This window comes from Lonchura striata, chromosome 11, assembly GCF_050655825.1.
Source record: "Lonchura striata isolate lonStrDom1 chromosome 11, ASM5065582v1, whole genome shotgun sequence".
Lineage (NCBI taxonomy): Eukaryota > Metazoa > Chordata > Aves > Passeriformes > Estrildidae > Lonchura > Lonchura striata.
This window is the reverse complement of record NC_140713.1, coordinates 15,642,501-15,667,051: the sequence shown is the minus strand read 5'-3', so window position 1 is coordinate 15,667,051 and position 24,551 is coordinate 15,642,501. Positions and strand designations below refer to the sequence as shown.

At 39.3% G+C, this 24,551-nt stretch overlaps 1 long non-coding RNA gene across 1 annotated transcript in view; it reads left to right on the top strand.

Moving 5' to 3' along the window:
* LOC146766426 (uncharacterized) overlaps nucleotides 1–24,551 on the top strand; it is a 73,724-nt gene that overhangs the window by 16,832 nt on the left and 32,341 nt on the right. Inside the window, exon 2 of the long non-coding RNA XR_014957756.1 lies at nucleotides 1–24,551. This exon is cut by the window's left edge and continues 5,825 nt beyond it; it is cut by the window's right edge and continues 32,341 nt beyond it. This is a non-coding gene — a long non-coding RNA (uncharacterized LOC146766426).

Here is a 24,551-nt window from a genome sequence, read left to right as displayed (position 1 = left end):
AAGTCTCAATAAGGGGATTGGAACTTGCTGCTCCTCTTTAAAAAATATTTTTAGCCCATTCCCGTCTGTGCAATAAGTAGTTAACACTGGATTTAGTACCTGCTGTGCTGTGAGCTATTACCTTTGTGATACGGGAACATTTTATAGCCACTTTTCACTCTGTACCACTGGCAGAATGATTTCATGATGTGTATAGACGTTGAAGATTCAGACTTCAGATTTGTTGATGTGTTGCCAAACATCTAGCACAGGCATCCAACTAAATTGCAATTTACTTTTTCATGGGCTTTGCTTTGCTAGATCTGGATGATTTTTCTGCTTTTAGCTCAAAAATGAGGAAGGATCCAAAGATATTCAAGTGACAAATCTCTGGCAATGAGATCTGAATGAAGTTTACTTATTAAAGACTGTAACAATACAACTTTCTCTACCAAAGCTAAGCTGAGGGTCTTGATGAGGTCTGGGTTAGAATATTTTTGTTGCTGCCTATGCTATATGATATACACAACTTCTGTCCGTAAGAAATGCACAATGTTTTCAGGAACTGCCACTGCACAGTTGAGCAGGAAATTGTTTTTGTCTGCAAGTGATATGAAGTGAAAGGACACTCTATAAATAGGTAAATATTGCTTTTGTAAGAGCTAACTCTATTGTGTAAATACTTTCCATTTTACAGTTGTAAAATCAGTTGAAGTTAGAACTAATTCATAAATATTCTGAAGATTTATGAAGCGTTCGCTTTGTGTTCTCCTCAGGACACACAAGGGACACGCTTCCCCTGCGCATGTGAATTATCCCTTGTGAAATCCATTTTTTGTGATTTATCAATCCTCTATACCCTTGCTTGCAGGCTAATGTAGCTGAGAGCTACTGTGTGTAACAGTCCCTTAAATCAAGGAGAAATAAGGAGGTTTATTAAAGTAGATTAAGAAGTTGAAGGGGCAATTCCCCAAACCACTACTCATGCCTGTGTCCTCACTGCTTCCAAGAGCTCCAGTTATAGAAGAGCTCTGTGCACTTGCCCTCATTCTCAGCCTGTTCCTGCTGCAGTTGAGGCTGTTCTGTGGTCCAGGGCAGGAGGCTGAGGAAACAAGCCTTTTTTGAGGTCACAAAAATCTGCATCTTTTGGATGAAAAAATAGGGCCAAGAGAAAAAGTGTGAGGAGGAAGACACCTCTACAATTTAAGACTGCAATAGTATGAAAACTGTCTCTGGCCCATCAGAAACAACAGCAACAAAAACCGAAGCAAAAAACCCCACAAACAGAATGTGCATTCAAATTGTTGGTTCCCAAGGCTTCAAAGTGAGCTCACACATGGATCACGGTGCGACATGCATTATAAGAAATGTGATATTGTGCTACTTTGATGCACACAACATCTAAAAAAAGAAAGTTTTATGATCCTGGATAGTTTTGCTTCAGTTTCCTGGCTGAGTCTTGTCCCAAAACTCCCCAGGTCATGTCCATGGAGAGAATGCCTTCAGAGGCAGTGACTTCTCATCTGGTTAAAGCTCCCGGAGGGACCATGATTTCAAGATGGCATCCTGGGCATGACATTGGAACATTAAATATTCCTTGGGGTTTTCCTTGAGTACAACCAGAGCACTGGTAGCACCTGGGATGATCTCAGGTTGAGAACCTGAAATCTGGTAAAAAAAAGACATTGAGAATTGTCACCAACATGGCTGAGTAGGTGGGAAGACACAGGAGAGGCTTATTCTCACAGCTCTTCTGGAGTAGGACAGCTGCCAAGGTCATGAAAGTCCAGTGGGAAGCCTCAGCCCACGGGCACAGGGAGCACTCATGGGTCAGGGTCAGCCTCTGAAGGGAGCCTGGAGTGCAGGGTTGTTGTCTGCTGGGGACCTGGAACTGCTGGGAGACTCTGTGAAGAATAAGGGCCACAGAGGATTTGGGGATGTTTTGTTGCTTCATGACCAAAATAACTTTTCATGGGAAAATTGGTGGAAGTAGCAGGATTCAAATTTAAAAATTAGACATAAGGTAGATATGTTGTTAATCTCTGTGCCTGTTATTAGTGGAAGAAGCTACATAATTTCTTTAAGAGAAGTGACCTGTTTTATTCATGTCTGAATGAGCTTGTATAAAAGCAAAATCAGTTTTCTCTACATGTCCAAGCTGTCTGTAACTTCCCAGTGCAGCTGTCTTTGACAGTCCACTGCAGCAAATGAGACTGCAAAGTGCAAGTGGTGTTTGGATTTAGAATTAAATTTGCTTTGAGGATTGATAAATTACAAAAAATGTATTCACAAGAGATAATTTAAATAATATCATGACTGGTGCCTCAGATAAGAAGGGAAAACAGCACTACAGAAATAGGAATATAGTGTAATTATAGTGAATTGAAGTTGAATAGAACGAAGACATGAATTACAAGGCATTTGTCATGAAGGTAGGTAAATGTGAGCTTGAAATTAATTATTGCAGCTTTGGAGGTACAATTTATTGCAGTGGATTTGGAGATGGGATTAGTGGGTAACAGAAATCCCCTCTCACTGAATGTCAGGAAAGGCACTTTGCTTAGAAACAACTTGTTGCATCTTCTATGTTTCTTCATCATTAGCACACAGCACCTAGTTCTATCCCTTAGTGATAATTCCCTAAAAAAGATTTTGTATGTGAAACTGGTGCAGGTGACTGTACATGTGAATTATACAATATTTTTTGCATTCATTTGAGAAATGGGCTCTCAAATATAAATGCAGATGAGATGATGATTTGGTAGCAAAATGTTCCTACCAAAAGTGTTTATCAGTGTGGGGAAAATGAAGAACTAATATATAAGCTTATTATTATGAATGCAAACATTTATTGACTACTTTGAGCCAACTCAACACTTAAATCACTGGTAGCATCTTTTAATATTGATTAAGGTAAATATTCCACTGATAGCATTAATCAATATATATGTGTAAATCAGCACATGATGGTTTTACTGTATGTTTAATGTTTTTGAGTTATGTGCTTCTGGTACTGAAACAATGAACCAGAGGCTGGAAATCATTTTGGTCCTGACAAAAGGTGCTGCCTTTCTTAAAACATTTACATTTCAGATAATTGGCTGCAGCACCTGACAGCACCACTGTAGCCTGATTGAAGCCGTGTCCCAGCAGTGCCACTATAAACCACAGCACTGAGAGTTCATAACCAGGGCAAATTTGGAGGGGAAAAGGGAGGGCATCAAGTTTTTAAAGCTGCAACATGATACATAAAGTCTTCAGTAACTTGATCATTTTGAAAACATCTCTTTAAATAAATCATGTCACATTTAGGAAAATGTTTAACTGTAGGAATTGTTTGGCTAGAAGTCCAGAGCTAGTCATTCAGAATAGCTTGATCTGTGCCAAATTAATGAATATCAGGCCATGTTCATGAATATTTAATGGGTGGGAACTAATATAATTCACATGGCTTTGCTGCTTTAAACTCTGTACCAGTTTCCACATTCTTGCCCAAAGCATCAGTGCCTCCACAGGGGAAATATTGTGTGTGTTGTCTCTCATGATGCTTTGCATACATTACTTAAATATCACACTTAGCACTCAGTATACACAAATTTAGGATTACCCTAAGAAATAGTTTCAGTACTTGTTCACTGACAGCAGGATATGGGTTTAGGCTGAGCTCAGGCTCTGGTTTGGCCCCTGCTAGAAAAGGGCTGAAGGTGAGTGTTACTCACAGTCCCACCTCAGCAGTATCACTGAGGAAGAATCAGCTGATACCAAAAGAGTTGGATTTTTTTCTCTGTTAGTGATACCTGAAAGAAGTTCAACCTTCCTGTAACTAACCATAAAATATTACCAAAAAGCCTCCAAACATCCAAATACACCAAAGCAGATCAACTCAAGCCCCAGGAAGTCCAGGGCAACCTGCCATTCCTATTTCACTATTGGTATGTTCACATGATCTGGCTTTCCATGGAGTTGTAATTTGATGACACTAATGATTATCCAGGAATAACTTTTCCACTGGGGAGAAAAACATAGCACAGCCAATTTGGGTGATGAAATAAGTGATTAAATCGTTTAAATACTAATAAAAATTGAAATATCTTAGTAAGTAAGGGTTAATTGAAGAGCTTTTGTCCAAGACCACTTAGCTAAAAGTAGTTAAAAAGGAGAGAAAAACCAACATAATTGAGTATATTGATATTGTGAGGGTTAAAAAATAAAAAATGCTGTGTCAGTTTCTGTCCTTGGAGAGTCTGAGGAACCCTCAGGCACCATATTCACAGTTATTTCAGGCAAGTAAATAACAAAACCAGAAAAATATCTTAGGCCATCGCCTGGAGAGGGGCTTAAAATATATTAAGAAAAGACATGAGCAATAAACAGTCCTTGTAGCTTTCCCTGAAGCAGGAATACTGTCAGGAATAGCTTTTTAAAAATAATAATAAAAAAATCCAGGATCTTCTGGGCATGAATGAGCTTAGCTCTGGTGATGTTTCAGTGACATACATCAAAGCATACCTTCAATGTGTAAATTTGCCTGACACATTTTTAAAGTCTCCGTGGGGCATTTGCTGCTGTTATCAGTTAGACTTGAGATCCCTAATTATATTCCTTTTGGAATTTGATGGTCTTTTTTATGCAGGAGGTCAGCCCAGAGTGTAATGGTCCCTGCTGGCCTTCGTATTTATGCTTGTAATGAGTAAAACAAGCTCATCCTGCAAACACCTGGGCAGCTGGGTGTGTTAGCATCCAATAGATGACTTCAGGAACATTAACCACAGGGCTCAGTGGACTTATAGCTCTAAATATTTGGAAACTCAAACCCTGAATATCTATTACTATTTCCTTAAACTGAAATATTTGCTGCTAAAATACAAAGGTACAATTTTTTTTTCTCACGTTTTATGTAAGGGATGGTTTTACATTACTTCTTATCATGTCTGTTTAGATGCCTGCTGTTAATCCAGCATGAATTTATGTAGTGGAGATGCATTTGGGCTAGAGAGGCTTCCGCCCCAATGTGAGTCACCAGCTCTCTACTTTCTTGTCATACTTGAGGACATTTCATTTGCATATCTTGAAACTGCTCCATAAGAGAGCTGACACTATTTTAGCTTTCTCTGTCACCTCAGGGTGCTGCTAGTGACTCACAGGTTGCAAGATGCACCTTCTCCTTGATGCGTCTTACAGGTCATTAGTTTCTTTGACGCAAGAGTGTCAAATAATGTCAAAACCCCAGTATCCTCAAAAGCATGTTGGAGGGAGTTGAAAGAAAACCCAAAATAACAGTAAAGCAGGAAAGTTGAGTAAAAGATTTTTCTTTACTTATTCAATTTAATATGCAGTCAAAACTGATCCAATGTAGTGATCTTCTTGTTTATAAGCATATAAAATTAAGTTACTGGTTCTCTTGCTTATGAAGATTAATATCAGATGTAAACCCTAGTGTATTCTGTCACAGTTTTTCTTGATAGTTGTATTTCAGTCTTTTCTAAGCCCAGTTATTTTGAGTAGATCAAGAGCCACTTAGTATTATAATTTCAATCCAGAACTAAGAGAGAGGTTAAATATTGATTCTCCAAGGAAAACCTAGATGGCACAGTGCCAGAGATGATTTACCTGGCCTCACCTTTCCTCTAGCACTAACCAGAGATGAGAGCTTGTCCTTGGAAAACAATTTAATGGAAGAGCTCTATCAGACCAGAGCAAGGGTTTAAGAAGGGCTGGTATTTTGTAAGTCAGATATATGGTCTTGTAACTCTGAAATGGGTGATCATCACTTAATCTTCTGTGTGATGAAAACACTGATTTGAATAAAGAAAAAAACCAAAACAAACAACCCCCAAAAGAGCTTAGGGGATATGGAGTTTCAAACCTGACACTAATCCAAGTGTTTTAGTTTACAAGTCTAAACCAAAACATCTTTGATGTTTTGAAATGTCTGATGGTAGAAGTGTTTAAAGGTTACTGGAAGTCACACACATGATTATCCATTAGGCTGGGGACTCCACAATAGGAATAATGAACACTGCCCACTCTTTTATGGAAACTTTCATCTGGTGCCTGAAATAGCTTAAAGATAGAAAAGGGGAAACTTCCATAAAGGAGAGTTATGAGAGAGAAGGGGACAGACTTCATAACAGGGCTGGATGTTACAGGACAAAAGTTTTAAACTAAAAGAGGGTTTTTTCAGATTGGATATAAGGAAGAAAATTTTTACAATAAGAATAATGAAAACACTGGCTATCTTGCCCAGATGGTGTACTCCCCATCCCTGGAAACATTCAAGGCCAGGTTGGACAGGGCTCTGAGCAACCTGGTCCAGTTGAAGATGTCCCTGCTCATTGCAAGGGGATTGGACTATCCAATTTTTAAAGGCCCCTTCCAAACCAAACCTTTGTATGATCTGAAAAATGAGGGAAAGGAGCCCAAGCAGAAGCTCAGGTTCATGCCATCCCCACTGCACGGTGCTAATGCTGCTGCTGCATGGCTCTTGAGCAAATAATCACGAGTCCACAGAGCTTGCCTGTGATGATGCCCAGCTTAGTGTGTAGGAAAGTGGAGAGAAGATGAGGTAGTGATAGAAGAGTAGAAGCTGCAGCTCCTCACAGACTTCATGGTACCAAATTTTCATTTTTACATGCAACACTCATGGAAATTGGTTTGTACTAGGAAATAGATGCATTTATGGGGCCTGAGTTGAGCTGCAGTGCGGAGCAGTTACAGGAGGAGCCCCAAAGGCATTGCCAGACTTTCCTGGGAGCACCCAGGGGTTCTTGGAAATAGAGGGAGTTCCCAATAATCCCTAAGTACTGGTTGGACACAGTGCATGGGACAGATTCTTCTCCATATAGTGTAAACTTGCACCAGGGAGGGAGGTGAGGACTTAGGGATGTGAGGTGAAGGTTTTGAAGTGCTGAAGAAGGCTAAAAAACCTGAGGTCAGAAGTCAACTTTTGCCAAGGAAAGTGGCTCACAACTGCTCCATCTCTGAGCTTTGGCTAGATGCCACAATCTAAGCCTAAATAATTTGTGATGGGATGACAAAAGCTCCTTTGGCTTTCATGTTACACTGCACCTTTTGAATTTTTTAAGGATTGAGTCTTAGCTGCTTTATATGTGGATGGTTTTACATTTAATGAGGTGTTGCTAATTTTCAGTTTAGTCTATTTATTCTCTCTTATGAAGAGCAGAAGCAGCTGCTAATTCCCCTTGAGACAGCTCATGTAGAGTACCTGCACCCACCTACGTGTCCTCATAAATTGTTTCCTGAACTAAAATGAGCTCTCAGTATTCATTTACTTGCTTTTGGCAGATTTAAGTGAGAATATAAATCTGCATCCGCTTTTTGATTCACAAATGCATTTTATTCCATAAAGAATTAATGTGGCTACATATGAAAACTGCACCTCTGTTTCTGCTAAGTTATAGTCTTTCCTTGCTGTCAAGTTCATTCTCTCCCCTGCCCCCATTTGCCTGCTCCCACATTGCTAAATAACTGTAGTTTTAGTGTTGCCAGAACAGAATATTCACTAGCAATTCTCAATTCTGACATCCTAAAGCCCTAGAGTCATATTTCAGGCCTGGATGGCACTTAAAGGCCCATAATCTTTTGCTGAATGGGTTTTGCAATACTCAAGCTGAGGCAAATTATTCAGTTTAAGGACCTGAGCTGCTCCGGGAATTCAGGGCTCGAATGTGGCACACGCTGTTGTTTTTAATTATTTATTTATTTAGAAAATGTTTGAGCAGGAAAACCTGCAGGGATGGAACATTTCACATATCGTTAGTTCCTGGCACCGCGGCCTTGGAAAAGAAAACAGAGCCATTACACCATCCTTGGCATTTCAGTTCCAGCACAGAGTGGGGAGCCCTGGAAAAGCCCAGGGAGAATGGGAGAGGGCTAAGGGCAGAGGAAGACTTTGAGGGGATCAGTCTCTTTCCAGTCAAGGAGAATGCAATTTAGTAACAAAATATAAATCCCACAGATTGTCCCTACAAGGATGGTTTGATTAGTTTGATTGAAAGAGTTATGACTGTTGGTGGCCTGGTGAATCCCGGCACCTTTTCCTGTATAATTTTTGGAAAGGCTCTTTCAGGGCCTTTGTCAGAAAAGCAGTACCAGGATGAATTCAAAAGCCCTTTCTGCACCAAAAAAGGTTCATGGTGAAGACTCAAACTTCTCTGTTCCCTGGAAAAATTTTCCAGGGCATTACAAGGATAAATCTAATAATTTTATGCTATGGCTAATAAAATATTACCTCTGGTGCTCCAGTAAGCTTAAGGATTACCCTTGTGAGCTGGGTCTGTGATGTAACATGGTGCATGGATACTTTTGGTAGCCTTATTGCCTCGTAGATAACACATAGGTCTAACTATGGCAGGACAGAAGACTCCTTTAAGCCGTAGTTTAGAGAAGGAAAAAGAAGTATGTTTTGTATAATTAATACTATAAATATGTTAACATTTTAGTTCCTCAGTTCATAGAACTTTGTTTCTGTGTGCGTTTTTATGCTAATGGAGGCAGTAATTATTTTATGACCTTATCCTCCCCCCACTGCGAAATTCACAGAGCATTACCCCAGGGCTAATTTGTTGATTACTCCAGGGTTCTGCCCTTATTGCAACATGAGTAGTAGTTGTGGCATCAAGCTGTTTTGCAGCAGCCCAGAATCTGGTGCAAATTTCAACCTCTTTGGCATGAAAACTTTGTAACTCAATAATGCTATTCATTCACATTACATACATCTATTTCATATATGTAGCTGGTTTTTCTGCTCCAGGATTTACCTAAAACTATGGGAGAAATCCTCCTTTGTAGCTTTATTACCCCTTTCTAGTGTCACATGTGTTCCCAGGGTGGCTCCTGGTGATGGTGTTGTCCATCAGCCTGCTCAGGGACTGAGGCTGGCACGCGCTGCTGCTGCTGCGTTCTGGCACTGCCAGGGCAGTTTAACTTCAGCAACCTGCAGGACCAGTGCTGCCAACAGTTTAAAGGCAGCTCTCAGTGAGCATGAAGTATTTAAACTCGGATGGTTTTCTACCCCCTGGTAAGAAAGAGTTGGCAGCTTTCACCTTGGAGCTCTGATCATATATTTTTTTTTCCCTTCTTTCTTTCCACCAAAGTTTGTGCAAGCTAAGTGGGCAGTGTCTGAGGTGCCTTCTTCGTGGAGCCGCTCAGCTGCTTCTTGCCAGATGATAGGGCTTCTGTAAAGGGGAACTTTATCACTTCTTAGTTGGTATTTTTTAGTAAATCTCTATAAATAGCTTTGTTTGTTTGTTTGTTTGGAGCAGTTTAGATGGTATAACTGCAATTAAGACGCTGCTGTCAGAAGACTACTTTAAGTTGGCTTTTCTTATTTTTTTTAAAAGTCTGTGTTTTTTTGCAATTCCTTTTGCCTCAGTTCTTATTGGAATTAACAAAGGAGCTAATGGTACCAATCAGTATCAACTGAGCTTGTGTTTTGCATGCAGGTCCTACATGGGTTTGAGCACGCAGCACTGCTGAGGCTTCAGCCAAAACCCACAAACCTCAAAACCACTGGGCTTGTGATTCAGGCCACCTCAGTCTGTCAGGATTTTCCAGCCTCCCCCCATAAAGTGCTGGTTGGAAGGACACAGCCCTGCTCTGAGCTGCTCTCCTCGAGCACTCCCAGCGTGTTGCACGGCACTGAGCACCGCTGTGCCCACCAGGGCTGCTGTCCTGCCACGGGCACAAGCTCACTGCCCAACACAATCTAGGCAGAGGTCACAGCCAACAGGCAAGCCAGGAACAACCTTAAAATAATCATACCATCCCTTCACTTGAGCCCATTGGGTTGCCAGGGACTTGAGCCCTGGCCCCTGTTTAATTGGTCTCCATGCACAGGCAGCAGTCTGGTTGTGACAGGCATGTTCTCAGGTTGTAGGACTGAGGAATTACTGAGGATCCTGGATAACTGGGACCATGAATTTTATTGAGTTGGCTGTATTAAAGCATAACTTTTTGCCAAGCACTTCACTTTAGTCAGATGGAATTCACTGTTGATACGTTAGAGAATCTTACTGAGCTCCTCTGTACCTGGATTAGGCAGTGCTGGTAATACCAGTTAAGACACACAAATGTGGGTTGTGTTTACATTAAAAAATTGTGAGTGTATTATTGGATATATTATTTTTGGCATTTCAGCATGGATCATTGCCTCCAGAAACATTTTGTAAGTTTTATATGCTTTTGCACTGTTAAACTGTATTATGTTTCCTGTATTTGCATTGGCCTAAGTCATTTGAATTTAGCTAAAATCCTGGATTTTGTTCAGCTTGCTGGTGGAAATTTATTTTTATTGTATATCCAAATACATAAAAAGTCTTGAAAAAACTAGGCGTGGAAGATGAGCTGCTTGTTTGCTCAGTGTATCCCAGGAAGAGCACACTGTTAAAGACTTTGTAATAACTTACTCCCAAAGCCATAACAGTGCTGAAGACAAGACCTACAAGTGTTGTAACTTTCTGCTTAACTTGGGCTTGAACTTTCTGAGAACACCAAAAACATTTGCTCCTTTGTGTGACGAGCCCCAAAGCAGGGTGAATTCAGTGTGTCATGGCTGTGAAGGCTCATTGGTGTGTTCTGGTGGGGTCTGGGCATCTGTGGCCGTAAATGAGCACAGAAAGGAGTGAGGACATTGCTGCTGTGGGTGTTTCAGGAGTCTGATGGATGGACCTGCTGTGTGTTTCAGAGAAACATTCAACCTTTACTGAAATTGACTGGGAGACTCCTGGGTTTGGGTTGGATCTGGGGTCAAGGCTCTCAAAGTGTTTAAAGACTCTGGGGTCTCAGTGCCAGGTTTGATAAAGGAAATGCTTTTTAGGAAAAAAAAAAAAAATTGGAGAAATATGTGGATACCTAGTGTTGCCAGAAATAATCTTAAGTGACTTCTAAGCAAATTGTCATTATTTTGTTTCAGGTTTGTTTTTTTTTTTTTAAAGAATTTATTTTCTTGAAGAGGTAAAGTGTCTTCCTTCATGCTTTAAGAACCTTTGTCTTCAATATGATGTTCTATTTGTGAAGGGTTATTTCATACAGTTCTGCAATACTCATTAGATGAACTAAATATAACATTTTCAAACTTCTTGTTTTCCAAGCAGTTGTGTCCAGGAGGGAATTCTCCTGTGTGTGGCTGAGATGTGTGTTTATTGTTGCTTTGTTTTCACTGGCAGGTCTGAGAAGCCATTTCCTTCAGATTTGATGCATCCTAGTTGCTTATATGAACTGTTTCCCAAGGTACAAGGCAGATTGATTAGTCAGAGAAAGATCTGACCACAGAGCAAAAAGTAATTTTCTTATCTTAGAAAGATGTCATTACTGTTCATTCCTAAAATATGTCAGCAGTATCAAAGGTACCTTTAGGAATATTTGGAGATGGTCACAGCTGTTCTCAGAGGTCTAATGTGTCCAAACTGAACCAGTCTGTAAAACACCAGTGTGGTGATTTGGGGATTATGAATGTAATAAACCACAGGTAAAGTCTGTGCTGTCACTTCCAAAGTTTTTTTGCTTTAAATTGAGGCTGACTATATATGTAAGGTGTTTTACTTTCTTTACTTTTAGCAAACAAAAAGTATTATTAAAAGACACTTTATGCCTAACTTCTGGATTGATGCAGAATTTCCCTTTCTGGTGGGAAAAAGATAAGAATTCTGATGAATCTGTTCAAATCAATTGTTTAGTCCCTTGCATGTTCCTTCTTTTTGTGGTCTGATCTACAGTGTTTCTCTGTTAATTCTCAGTGCAATAATTGATCAATGCTGATTTATAGTATTTTATCAGCAGTTTAATTCCACGTTAAATGTTTCATATCAGAGTTCAACAGAGTTGGGCCCATGTTGAAGTTGTCTCCTCCATTGTTCAAGCCAAGTACGCGATATTTTAGGGGAAATGATGGAAAAAAGAAAATGCCTATTAGCATGAGACAAAGCTCAGATGGACTGTGATATCTTGGCAAGTCAGAGATGTAAAGTGCTATTGAACCTGAACATCTGTTCCATGGATCTTTCTCACACTGTGATATGGAGATTGTACACTTTAAGTTGAATGTTCTCAACTTGGTAGAAGAATAATTGTTGATAGAAGAATAATTAATTATATAAAAGGAAGTTTCCCTTTATTATGTGTAAAGTGGAAAATAAAAGGAGATCCAGACTGCATTTCTGCAGTACAGATTTCATCTGCTAAGAAGGAGGGTGCCTTTGGTTTTGGTTTGAGTTTCCGGGATTTTTTTTTGATAGGTGGCTCACACCTATTTATGTATAACTTTTACTCCAATGATCCCAGAGAAATACTTTAACATGAGTAGAAGCTTAATAATTAAGTTTGCTTATCTGAGAGATAAGACGACAAATTATCACCAAAATATTCCTGATGAGTATTGAACATGTAATTTCCTAGAACCCAGATACTCCTGATAGGGGACAAACTGTTTGAAGTGGGCAAGACAAGCTGCCACTTTGCTCATCTAAGTGTTAATAAAAGGAAGATGTTACATACATGTTCTTGTGTGCTTCCTTGCTCCGTTACAATCTTTAAGATGGATATTATTGATAAATTTGTGTTATTTGTCATGGCTGTATGTTGCTCCCAGCTGGTGATGGGTTCATGAACCTTGTGTGCACGTTACACGGGAGGTTAGCAGGACTAGTGAGGGTGAGGATGCAGAGAGTGTTTGTGTTTGCCATCACAGTTTTGAAGGCTGGCACATGAAGTACTTGTCCATCAAATTAACTTCAGCCATTTAGTAAGAACTACCATAACACAGAAATAAAACCTTTTAGACCCATCTCCAGGCATTGGAGTGTTTTAACAAATGTGTGGCTGGGAATTCTACTGAGATAATAGCAGCAAAGGATATTGAACATAAAAGGAAACTGAATAGTTAAGGTTGATTGTAGTGTTGCTGTTGTTGTTGGTTTTTTTCCCAATTATTATTCATTCTAGTTTCTGCTTTTGGTCTTCCCATTATGTGTAATTATGAGAATGTAAACACTGAGACTATTTTTGTCTAAATTTTTCACTTTGAAATATAAATATGGTGGGCATAAATTAACAGGGTCACCTGGAATGTGAAGATGTCTTTATTTACAGAAGATGTTAACCTGCAATTATTCAGTTTATCATAAATAAGTTTTATTTATGTAGTTTATCTTATTAATCTCATTTTTTATGACAGTCGCTGCATCACCTGGAATATTCTGCATTATTAGGGACATTATATTAAACTCTCTAATAAAGTTGAAAATAGTAATTTTAAATGCCTTCCTTATTGGAACCAGACTTAAAATGCATGTCTGTGGTCTGTGTATGAGAAGAAGAGAATGAGACATCACAAAAAGCATGCAAATTACTTTAGGAGCTACATCTCCTTTCAATGAATAATAATTTAAATACAAGACCTTTTTAGGGGTTTTAGAAATGAGGCCGCAGAATCTGTTTTGATCTGGATTCTTTATAGTCAACAAAAGGGTTAACTGCCTGGAAGAAGGTGGGCATTGCTAAGCACATTTTTTCTATGAGATAAAGATCATATGAAAATTTACATGTTAATGGAACATTTAAGGGAAAAAAATTGCTCTTTGTCAATTGATTGTATAAATATTTTATTTAGTGTAATATTAGAGGAAGGCAAGCGTGAAGGCCTTCAGTTTGAATAGTTTTTGAGAGGAAAATTAGGACATTATTGTTGAAGAAATAATATAAAATAGGGAGTTACAAGCACTTGATCTACACTGTAAAAACCTTTCATGCACTCTGGCAGAAAGAGCAGATTAAATCCATAATGAAATGGGTAACTTTAGGCCTGCATAAATTTCCAAGCAGTCTCAGTTTCCCAGGAATCTCTCTCTGCTAGATTAATGGCTAGCAGGCTGCCACATAATGAAGTGGTTTGCCTTGGCAATGTGCTCATGAATTTATTATGGTGTCCACAAGTGTGCTATATGGCCTAGACATCTTTATAAATCCTGGATTTAGAGCTGCAGCGATGAGCCATTTCGGTCCTAATGGTGAGGTTGATTTATCACTCTGGTCCTCCACTCCACTCTCCAACCCCCTCCCTGACAGTTATAAAAGGAAAATACAGGTCATATCACTGATGGAAATGAAATGTGAAGGTAATTAGATAATGCCAAATGGATATGGGAAAAGGTGCACTGCTGAAATTTTAAATATGTTGGTAATTTTTTCCTTGGAGCAATTATATCAGGTTGATTTATTTTTACAGTTTATAATCACTTAACTACCTGTGGCTGATTTTAACCAGAGCTTGTGCCTTTGGAGACAAGAAGTAGAGCTTTTCAGTCCGTGATTGTTTATTGTAAATTCATTTATCTCAAAATACCTAATTTATTATGCAATTTACACAAGTCACAGCTCATTGCTGATGGGGAATAATGATTACCCATTTGGCTCCTTGTAAACTGTTCTCTGTGGCTTTATAAAATAATCAACAGTCAAAGCCGCAAGGATTTAAAGAATTCTCTATATTGAAACTAAACCCTTTTTTTTTCTCTCTCTAAAAGACACTGGAGAACAGTAGAATACAAAACAAATTATCTAGAGATTTTTCAAATCCATGCACGAGTAGTCCAGAAGTTACTGTACTGGATATTTCTAACTCATATTTTTATTACAGAGGGATCAGGACTTTTAATGGCAATTTGAACATTTCCAAAAGAAATTGGAAAGTGTTTTAGCAACCAAGGTAATGGAGCTCTGAAAACAAATGCAGTATGATGTAATAGTGTGTTAAGGACCAGGAGAAATAGATCTGCTCTGGAATTTCCAGGGGACCTAAAGGAGTTTAGGGGACAGTACTGTTACTCCATAGTAGCTCTGCTGTCAAAAGCACCGAGGCTGCAGTAAAACTCCAGCTACTGTAAGCTGAAACTTCCAGCAGGTTGTTCAGTCCTGAGGGATGACTGTTGTGAACTGGCAATCAGAGATTTTTCTGACCTGACCTGCAATGTGGGGGAGAATGGGTGGCCTGGCTGGGTACTGCAAGGGTTTGAAGTCTATTTTGACTGGGTGATAAAGACTTTTTTTTTTTTTTTCTTTTAAGGAGGCAGGCAGTTCTAGAAGTGATATCTTGATTTTAAAAACATGCAAGTTGCTGTGTTAATTTTTGACTTGACATAAAACTCCCTCAAGGCAGAAAACCAGCATTTGCTAGTGGCTGGTTGAAGAACAGACAGAAAACTCTTCCTGCATGGTCCAGGCTTCCTCAGTCTCTTCTTAGAGATCCTAACTTACTTTTAAATAGTAACGGGATGCCAGGTGGCAGCTCATCAACTGAAGGAATATTCTGGTATTTCCAGCACTGGTAAGCACTTCAATCCCAAAGGCAGGGAAAAGGAGCCAGGCTGGTTGAGTGAGATCAAGTCCAAAGTTATATTTTGATGCTTGAAAAGAATTTTGAAGCTCTGCCTTTGCAATTCTGGAGCAGAGCTCCTATGAGAAGTGTATTGCATAGTAGTTAGTTGTTGGCTAGCCATTTTTAGTTGCTTCCCCCAAAGAGCAGGTGTGCCACGACTGGGTTGTGGAACTCTTTTAGTGGGCATCTGTCTCATGAGAGGTGTTTAAAGTCCCCAGGATCACCTGCAATGGTGCCTGCAAGGTAAAAATGTGGCTTTGGTGTTTTAATCTGAGAACACCTGAATTTAAAGGACATCATACCCAGAGGCAGATGTGGAGCCACTGTTTTCAGATTGAATACACCTGTCATCCTTTTGAAATTCAGCTGTTTCTACTTGAGTTTATGTTATAAAACTGATTTGTTTTAATGAGATGAATAACTTGTGTGATAAATGAGTATCTCTTGTTGTTGGATTTTGTGATGGAGGGCTGCTGAAAGGAGAGTTGTAACATCCAGTTTTCATGGAAAGATCTGTGGGAATAGGGGATAATATCACTTCTTAGTGATTTATCTCAAATATTTCTTTCCTACAGATGATATTTATTAATGATAATATTGTAGCATCAATTTATATTGAATTGCAGTTTAGTTTCCTGAAAATGCAGAAAAACTTTTGTGTTCTGATTCTGGATTTTTTTTTTTTTTTGCCTCTTAACTTTTCAGAAAAAAGAAACCTGTAATTGCTTCTACAACTGAAGTTATTTTTGTCCCTGGGGGAGAGTGGAAATTTAGTTTCAAATGTGTTTTTAGTAAGGGTGTCTTGGTAAAAAAGATGAAAATATGAGAATATAATGGTTGTAGTGGTCTGCAGCTATGGGGACTAGAGCCCTAGATTAAACTCTTGAAGTTTAGAAGTTTAAAAAAGGAGCTTTTAGTGTAGGATGAAAAACTTCAATATATAGAAATTCTTATCAATATACCTTCTCCCACTCCTTTTAGAAAAAAAGGAAAAGAAAATAATAGTTCTGCATGTTTTGTTGCGTAAATGAGTTACAAATTCTCAGCATCAAACATTCAAGACTGGGAGTAAAAATTCTGCACATTCCTGGAGAAAATTCGATAGTGATGCATATTTGATCAAATATTTGTTTTATAAGTTTTCAAATGTTTGCACATCCCTTTGAGCTGCCTGGGGCTGGCAGTGTTCCATATGTGCTCTAGGTAAGCCACCACAATTCTCTGCTCTTTGCCCATAAATTCTCACCTCTCTGGAACACTCAGTCCTGGCCCTTTTTGGTGCTGTTAGTTTTTATGTAGAATGTGTTGGTATCTGTCATGAGCAAGTCAAATACTGGCCCCAACTCTGTGCCCTCTATTTATACCCATGAGAATCTGCTGAGCCAGAAGTTCTCTGATCCTGTAGTTTATGGGCTGGATTATGGCAACATTGCTAAGAATACATGATTTTGTCTGGCACATCCCATGTTGGTGTCTCATGGCAAGGCTTCCAAGCATAAAAAGGTGTGTGGAGTCCAGGGGAGAGCAACTGAAGTAGCCTGATTGCTTGTCTTCAGTAAGGGTTCTTTTGGGTTTTGGTTGTGTATGTGTGGCATTGGGCAGGTTTGGTTGGTTGGGGTTTGTTTATTCCCCCTGTAATTTTTTCTGTTCTGGTGGTTTACAGCCCTATTAAGTCTATTTTACTGATGCTTCTCAAGTAACATATTGCATATTGGTACTAAGGCAGCTAAATAACTCCTGGAATCATCTGCTGCCTGTACCTTAGTTTTTCAGGGACTACTGTAATAAGAAGTCTAAAATTTAATTTAACTGAAATTTAAGATTTAAAAGATAAGTACTGTTCAGTTGACTAATCAAATAGTCATAAAAGCTCTTTTCTGAACTATAATTACATTTATTCAGTTCTGGGTTTGATTTATTTTTTATTTTAATTGTCAGCTCTGCTACACCATGATGCTAATAGAAATGTTATTGCAGCCAATATGGGCTAAAATGATGTCTGATGATTATTAATGAGAGCAATAAGAAGGTATCTTCATATAAAGTCAGCATTAAAGGAGTAATTCATTTTACCTGATATAATTGGATTGTAGCATTTAAATAGCCTGGGACTTCCTCTTAATTGTGATTAGTTGTAGCTTCTTCCTTTTAGTACTGTATTTAACTCTTCCTCCACTACTACTTCTGTTTCTTCTATGCAATAATTAAACATGAATTGCTCAGTGCCTTTTAATAAATATATCCAAGGATTTAGTAGCTGTTAAATGGAATAGCTGCCTTTTAGAAAAAGTTATGCGCATACCCATAGCTGGAGATGTGAAGTTATCACTTCACTATAATATTTTATATGGCACATCATTATACAAATGCATCAATTGTTGCTTTGGTTGCAAGAATCACAGCAGGTGCCTTTGTCAGGAGCAATTGTAAAGCTGAATTTTATGAGAATCAAATGAAAATAGGGTAATTATCATCTTTATTTTACCAAGGGATAAGCAGAATCCACAAAGGCTTGTCTGGAGCTGTGGTTGCCAAATGAGCTGGTCTGAAATGTGCTGAGCCCCGAGATCCTGAGTTCTTCTGAGCCATGAAGATTTGGGGTGTCTGCAGAGTATCTTATGGGAGATGAATCTTCTGCAATACAGCCCTGTTTTGCTGACTCAGAAAAATTAAACTGTCTTGCCATTTGCTCCTCAGTTTCTGGTGGATAAATCAATTGAGGATTCAGCTTGTTTAAAAAAAAAAAAAAGTATATTTTGCTACTGCAGACGCCCAGAGTTGACAGGGTGGGGGAAGCACCTTTCCAGGGTTCAAAATCTACAGGTTTTAAGGATTTGAAACAGAACCTTCTATTTTTAGTTTCACTCTTCTATTAATTTTACTTGGCTTTGAAGGGCTCTAATGACTTGGAATTTGAAAGGATGATCACCTGGGAGCTGTGATATAAAACTTAGTCCATATTTATGGCACTCTACTGTAAGAAATGAGCATCTATCAGGCGAATAGTAACACTGATACATGGGAGGGCTCTCTGAGGATAAGTTAGAACCGTTTTTCCCTCACTGAGAAATACACATATTTCTTTCTTACAACTACCAGAGCACCTGGAGAGACTGAGTCTGGCTGCTGCTTGTAGCTCCCAGCTAATATACATTGATTTCTTTTACTCTGGAGTGCATGAGGATAGATAAGAATCTGCTGATCAGTCTTCCATGTTCTCTGCTCTGCTACCTTAACAGCTAAGATAGCTGAGCATTTCAAGAGTATGTAATTCCTTTCTTCTGTGACCTCTGCTATTTTCCATGTTAACAAGATGTAATTTGAAAACATTTGGGTGTATTTCCATGCATATTACTTTGAATTCTGTGCAGTATTTTGATGTATGAGGCAAATAAAATGATGAAGGCCTGATGTAAGCAGTGGATGGAGGTGTCACACAGCTGAGGACTCTTTCCCCTGATTTAAATCTAGCCTCCTTCTGGGGTGTCTTCCAGACCATGTTATTTTACAACTATGAAGTTTGATGGTAGCTGTTTTGTCCCCATGGCACAAAGGAGCTGGTTTCTTTAACATAAGTAATATAAATTCACTTAGGAGTGAGGCTTCTCCAACTCCTTCTTGATGGCTTTGACAGACATTCCTGATGGATGCATAAAATCTTCCCCATGGTCAGCGTTTATTACATCAGTTGCTGGTAGGAGTTAAGAGTCTGGAGTGTGAATCCAGCATGCACATGAGTGCTCACCCTCCCCCCTGCCCCTGTGCCTGGTTTTGCATTTTGATGAAAAATAATTAATGGACTTCAAAAATGCCCAGGATAAATAATGAATGAAATTAGGCTACCAGTAATCTATTCCAAAGGCTATAATGTGTTAACAGGAACTGCAGAGTTAACAAAATACTTGTTCTTTCAAGGCTGGCTTGAAAGGGTCATTAGTATTAATGACACTTTCGTATCCCATCCAACATTTTGGATGGAGTACAAGCAGAGGGGAGGAATTGAACTGATGGATATTTTGGTTTTCCAAAATTGATGAGGAGTATTAGAGCACCAAATGAGAGCTGGAATAGCTGTTCTGCCCAGCCTTGCCAGCACAGCCTAATTTTGGTGTGTAAATATCACTGCCTATGAGCCTTTCAAGAGTAAAAATGGATGGTCAGGTTGAAATGTATCAGATTATGTGGTGGTTTGTTTTGCTTTTAGGTGGATAAATGTCCAGAAGAGATTGTTGAAATCACTGAATTTTTTTACTTCTTTTAGAAGGTAAAAGTTGAATGTGTAAATAGAGAAATGTAGATGATTAAGAACAAATGTGTAATTAGTACACAGGAGAAAGTCCTTTTTAAAAAAGTTTATATCTCCTAGATGCCTTCTGTTTTTGCATTCTATTTGGAGACATTATGACACTTAAACCCTTGTATTTTGATCCTCAAATCACACTTTTGAAATTGGAGTCAGTATCTGTTCATCCTGGTATGTTCTATTTTTCACTGTGATAAAACTTGTGTTTTGAAAAATGTTTCCCAGAGTGGAATGTGGTTTTAGGCAGCTCAGGCAGATCTCTGTCCTTGGGAAGCCAACCAAACTTCTCCAATGATTTAAAAATAGGGTTAAATGGACAGCTCTAACTCTAAGTCAATTAAGTTTAGAAGCTTTTGCTGCCTCTGAAATCAAAACCTGTATTGTCTCAAATTAGGTATTTATTAAGGGGAAAAATATTGCATGAAAAGTTAGATTTGATGTTAGATGAATGTTCCCTTCCAGGATACTTTTAGTATCTGTTCTGTGACTGGGCACAGGAAAAATTATTTTGTTACCTAAATAAATACATCTCTTTCAAAAAACCTCTTCCTTCCCACCCCCCCCCCCCGCCCCCAAGAGGTTAGTATTTAAAAATATATTGTTATTCCACTTGTGTTTCATAACCAACTAAACAACAAGAGCACTGTTACTTCTCAAGCTGTTTTAAACACACAGCACAGAATTGTCTCTCTAACCCCTAATTTGAATACCAGAATGTCTCATTTTTCTTGTGCCCCATTTGCATACTCTGCATAATAAATGTTAACATAGGTAGGACTTTACATCATCAAAGAAAACATGCTCCATGAAATATCACATGTATAAAATATACATAATCTTCATCAGGATAGGACTGCATGTTTTCTCCCTTTCTGCCTTGCATTTTGTCAAACATACATTGTATATTAATGTAATGTTTCAAAAAATAATAGATTGTTTCTGGTTCATTTAGCCGTGCATGTGTTATCTCATTTTACGAAGCGTATGCACGTTTTTAATCTGCTATTAACATTTTCTTCAACTTTGCCCCCCTCTCTGTTTTATCCTGGCAGTAGGCGAGGGAGGTTTGTTTATCCTGCTGCAATTCTGGGGTGTTTTCATCTTTAATTGTAGGTCAGGGAGCAGGGACCTCCCTGGCACTTTTGTTTTCCCCGGCTATGTAAATGCGAGCGCGCCGGCTGCACTGGTGGGACCTCCTTTCCCTTCAGGGTTACTTATGCAGCAGATGCATTGCCAATCCTCTTATTGTCCCGATATTGATCCCACCTCCCCATAATGAACTGGAACAACAACTCTATTATTCGCAGGTACCCGATTGGCTGAGGATAATATGAAATTAGCTGGCGTGCATCGGGCCTGTCAGTATCGATTTCCCTACCCAGATTACTTGTTACAAAAGAATAGAGCTGTCTGCACCGTAATTGAACAAGTTAACTCCTTGTCTCATAAAATGTAAGCCCATATTGATTGCCTACTGTAGTATGCAGAAGGAGGAAAGTTATAATGGTATTTAATCGCCATGGTGCTGAGAGGCCTTTTTTTTGTGAACCAAGTGACAGCTGCTGAGAAAAGGCTTGAGGCTTGCTTGCAAACAGAGAAAACAGCAGGATTTCTCTGAGTGATACATAATGAAGGGCTGCAGTGAATAGAGCTCATTGCTGCTGTAGCCTGGCTTGTAGTGCTTCTGCCACAGCTAAATGCAATAATTTTTATTTTAGTTGGCTTTGTGAATGAACGGCAGGACACACTTGGGCACTTGGGTGTGTGTTGGTTGGTTTCCTTAAGCTGTGGTGTCTTCAGATCTTATTTGGGTTTAGGTATGGCCTCTTTTTGAGCATTGAGAAATAAATTGAAAATCGAGTTGTAAATGTTTTATGAGCATGGAGGATCTGAGTTTCCCCATCAGGCCAGCTTTGATGGGTGTCTCCTGTTGGATGTGTGCTGCTCTGGGGTGTCTGGCTCTGCTGTAGCACTGCTTGGTGTCTGCATTTGTAGCAGCAGCTCCCTGTGTGCAGTGGCATTTCAAAAAGAACAAATTACACTGGGTCCAGCAAGTGAGTGTTACATTAACAGGCAACTCACTTAAAGAGCAGTTTGGGATCAAACGATGGAAGCTCTGAGTGCAGAGAGGAAGGGGTGGGTGCTCCACTGGCTCTTTGCTATGGTGCTGTGGTTTGTTACACTATGTGGAGGCTCTGGCCACAGAGTTTCAGAGATGGGCAAAGGCTTGGAGAAAACCCCTTGTTCGCAGGGAATCACAAGCTCTTGTACTGCAAGACTTTGCTGTGCCATTGCTTGGTTTTGTCTGCCTTCAGCACTTTAGTTTCCTGTTGAAACTCACCTCCCCACATACTGATATCTTTCTGCTCCTATATTTTTTCTTGCACTTTCCATTCCCTTGAGTTCTAAATTGTTGTTTTCTTTTCTTTCCCCACAGACAGAACAAGAAGTAAATACCATACCCAAAGACATTATGCTAGGGTTTTTTTTTCTGTGATATTGTATTTATTTTTCCCTGCTTTAATTCAATGTCGTTTCCTTTTCACTCCTCTTGTGGACCCCTAAGCATTGCTGGAATTGAACTAGCTGTTACATTTCCAATAAATTCAAGGGAAGCAGCAGTTTTTCTTCACCTGCTTTCTATTCCATCATGCTTTCCCATCAGCTAGATTGGGTAGATTTTTCAGAAGTGTCACATAAGTTCCTCTTCCCTCTACTCCAGAATTTATTAGGCAGCATTTAATAGGGATACAAATGTGCAAATAAAGGCACCAGATTTGCTAGAATTGATTGTATTTCGCTTTTGCAGTAAAGGGTATAAAATGAGATGATTCTCTTTTCTGGAAAAGCTGTGCAAAGCTACTGGGAGATCCTAAACCAAAGTAGAAAAGGTCACAGAAAGGAGCCAAATCAAAGAACAAGGGATGCAAACTTGAGGGTGAAGGAGGAGTTGCTCCAAATCACAGAATTTGAGTGTGAATCATGGAATGGGATGTATTGATATTGAACACTTGCAAGGACTCCCCACAGAGCCTTGAGGAAAAGAATCCAGGTAAAAATGCAAGCTAGAAAAAACAGGACAGTGGGCAATCCATACCATTTCTTCAGAAAGCAAAGAATACCACCAGAGCTGATAAAGTAAAGGCAAAAGACTAATTTTTTGCCTGGATTAGTGTTCAGCACCATGTGTGAATCCTGTCTTGCCTGCAGGTTTTAGTGATTTTACTGAACATCAAAACATGTACATCAAAAAAATTTAAGAAATTTTGTTCATTTATATTTTCAAATATATTAAAGGACAAGATTGTGTACATATTTAGAATGCTTTTGTGTTCATCTTTGAATGCCATATTTGTATCTTTGCCTTGAAATTAAACTACTGAATGTATAGCACAATCCAACCACAGAGTCTGCAGGGGTGTGGTAGCAATTGCCACTGGAGGTGGCGCCTTCCTGTAGCTCCATGATCCACTGGGAGTAAAAAGCAAATGACTCCCTGTTTTTTATATCCATGGAACCACCCACACTGAAGGAGACTAGTGTGGAAACTATTGCCAATATGCCATGGCTACCTATAGTATGGCTGTAACAGGCTGTGTGGTGTATGAGGTAATAGAAATTAAATCAGCAGGGTAAGGGAGAAGCAAGAACAGAAAATAAAATGTGTTACTCTTCCTGTCTGCACAACTGAAAGCAAAGAGCTTCACCCAACAGAAGCTGTGTACTCACTCAGGGTTTTATGAAAGGTTTAAGCTGGAGTGTGGGAGGAGGCAAATGCAGGGAGTCTCTGGTCTCTGCTGTGTGTGTCAGTCTTGTGTGCCGTGGAGCAGAAGGCAGGTTTCTACTGCAACTTTTAACTTGAGGTCTGGTTAAAAAATAAGATTGACAAGAAATTTCAAATAGGGTGCTGCTCCCAAGTGATTGAAACAAGGGCAGTTTTCATTCTTTCCCATTCCTAGAATTCAGTAGGGAATCAATCAGATGGTACCAAAGCCATGATACATTCTTCCTGCTTGCATTTCAGCCTGCTGTTGTGGACAGTGAGAAGTGCTAATGAACACTTTGATAACTGCCTTGACACTTTTTAGACTTAATATCTCTCCCCCTAGAAAGTATCTTTGTTTTTCTATTGTCTGTTTTAATTTCTGTGGAGAAAATTAGTGAGATGTGGGGAATATTGGGTCTGGTGGATTTAAGGTCAAAGTCCTATGTATGTTCAAGGTTCATGACTGTTTGGATGTGGCTGTGACATATTCCATTCTGGGGTAACAGATGCATCTTTTCAGGGTCCTGGATGTTTGCATGACAAGGTTTGCTGGGACATTGTGTGGTGAAACCTCACTGTATCTAAGCTGTGTGAATATGCAAATGTGCAGGTTCTTTTCAGCTTATTTATTTAAACCTGAGCTTTCTTGGACTCACTTTGCTACTATTCTATCTTCCCATTCTCTTCCATATGCCCCTCCTTGGGGAAAATGAATCTGTTAAAGAGATGCGAGAAGCTCAGCAAGTCTGTGCTTGTCAGGTGTTGACTGTTGTTGCCTCCCCCCTGGATAGTGTGCATCCCTCTCCTTTGCTCTGGCTGGCACAGAGCTTAACAGGATGGGGTTCAGGTGCTGGCTGCAGCTACTTGGTGCTACTAGCCTGCAAATGATATATAGTAATAAATGTGGGGAGCAAAAAACTGAGGCTATGACATGACCTTAGAGTAGCTTAATAAATAATGCATATCAACTATGCCAATCAAAAAGAAAAAATCCAATATATTATTGCAAGTATTTATTTGGGCTGAAGACTAAATGCAGTGGCTGCTGTTTTTCTTCTACTCTTTCTACAGATGTGAACTCTTGCTTCCTGAATTCCAGCCCCAGCCTTTGC